The sequence below is a fragment of the Pygoscelis adeliae genome, unplaced genomic scaffold, assembly GCF_000699105.1.
Source record: "Pygoscelis adeliae isolate BGI_AS28 unplaced genomic scaffold, ASM69910v1 Scaffold392, whole genome shotgun sequence".
NCBI lineage: Eukaryota > Metazoa > Chordata > Aves > Sphenisciformes > Spheniscidae > Pygoscelis > Pygoscelis adeliae.
In genome coordinates, this window is record NW_008824293.1 from 558410 (window position 1) to 560515 (window position 2106).

Sequence of the window (2106 nt, forward strand, 5' to 3'; positions counted from 1 at the left end):
AGTTCATAAATCATGGATCAACTAACTTGCTTTGAGGCATTGTTTTGTTAGGAGGGTTTTGAAGCTTAAGTCTGCCCCATGGGAATGTGTGACATAGTGAGAAATCTTTTGAGAATATTTTCTTTTTGATAAGCAAACATAAGGCACAAATAATATTCCTTCTTGCCGTTTTATTTTTCTGTCTCTGAAGTGAAGGCTTCTGTGTGCATGCATTTGGCATTAGATGGTCAGGTGATAAAAGCTTTGGAATAAAACTTTAGAATAGAAGACGTACAACGATCATCTAGTCCAACTGCCTGAATTTTTGTTCTTTTAAGATCATTGTTTTTACTGTTGATTTTGTAATAGAAATGCCCATCAGATAACGGGCCTCAGAGTCTTTGGGTACTTTGGCTATTCCTGCCTCACTGATCTTCTAGCCCAAATGAGTCCAGATGTAAGAGAATATAATAAGCATACGGGAGCAATGGATGAGAGGGCAGATAGTCCTGTAGGTTATACTAGCAATACCCACAGCATCCAGAATGAAGTTGCACATACATATGCAGTGCCTTTAAACTGAATGTAATTAGTTCTTTCAAATGGTTTGGGCGCCATTTCATATTTTGACGTGACAGCCAGCCTCTGCACAGAACTTTTGTTGGTATGAGTTTAGAGAAGAGTCCTGCAGGGATGGGCCCTGCAAGGTCCTGCCTTCTGCTGAAATGTTGAACAATAAAGATGCTCGGTGTGAGGGAAGTGCTTCCCTGTATGAATTTCCCTGAGTGCTTGTAAGAGTATGCCATTTTTATATCGTGAAAGAGCCCCACTCACAAACCAGCATCCCCTTTGGCTGGGTACTGTACAAACATTGCCCAGGAAGATGACAACATATCCCAAGGAACTTAACTGTTTACTTTCTGGATCCCAACAGGTGAAACTGATTGACTACATCCACAGACAACGGCAGTGTAAGCTGAGTGTGCCCCTGAATGACAGGACAGCAGAGCTCAACAGCTACCCAAGATTCAATGACTGGTTAGACATTGTCAATGTGAGGAAAGAAGTTGTACAGGTAAGGGGAAGACAACCCTGAGCACAGAACCTTCCCGCCCTTTCAAGACATCCCCAGCTGCCTGCTGGGTTAAGTTAGTTTCCTGAACTTAATTTCAGGCAAGGTGGGAGTATGTGGGTACACAGGGGGACCTTTGGTGGAAAGTGTGCTTCCTCTCTCCCAGAAGCAGTGATCACCCAATGGGAGTGCTGAAATACTCCCTTCCCTTTGCCCTCCTCCCTTCTCATAATAGCATTTGAAGCAACGCCTCACACCTATTGCTCAGTATGAGACAAAGGTCCTGCATGACCAGGACCTCCTCTCCTTCTGCCTGCTAGGGCTGAGAATGACGCCATAACTTAATCACTTACTAACTTTTAGATAATAATAATACTGTACCATGCTATATCCTGTGTCCAGTACTAGCCAAAAAAGGACCAAGAGTTACAATTTTGTGCACGGACATATCCAACAAATGGACAAAAATGTTGAGTTGTGACAGCCTAGAGTTTTCTTATTTCTAAAAGCATACATGCCACAATTACAAATTAGCAAAGATCCAAAAATAGCCAATAGCACTGTGTCCCTCTAAACTTAGACTAGCAGAAGGGGTCAGAGTTTACAAGTTTGTGCCAGACTGATGGTTTTGAAACTGTGTAGCTTTACACAGCACTCAGACTACAAAATCAAGTGGACTGCAACCCAGTAATGGGCAGGTGGATTCTGATCTGGATTTTGACTGAGTGTGAGTCTTTGCTCAGAAACAAGAGAGGTTTTTTTATTTTATACACACATACCCTCCCATGAGTAAAGTCTCTGGTTCAAACTGATACCAAAGAGTGTTGCATCAGTGTAAAAGAATGGAATGAGTAACTCCCCTGTGGTGGTCTGTGTGGTGGCCGGCATCAGCTGTTCATGTTCACAGACCATGGCTCCTTCTGATCTTTACAGTTTAATTCTTAACATGCAAATCACTGGAAGCCTCTTTACTGCACAGAATAATCTGACATTTCTGCTGGAATCAGAGATGACCAGATAAGCCAAGGCCCCCAGCTCCTGGCTCTGACACTTTT

At 42.8% G+C, this 2106-nt stretch overlaps 1 protein-coding gene across 1 annotated transcript in view; it reads left to right on the forward strand.

The window, feature by feature from the left end:
- Window positions 1–918: 918 nt before the first annotated feature.
- KSR1 (kinase suppressor of ras 1) overlaps window positions 919–2106 on the forward strand; it is a 37385-nt gene continuing 36197 nt past the window's right edge. Inside the window, exon 1 of the mRNA XM_009318799.1 lies at window positions 919–1054. The gene's annotated coding sequence lies outside the window, so the exon portion shown is untranslated. The remainder of the gene's footprint in view (window positions 1055–2106) is intronic.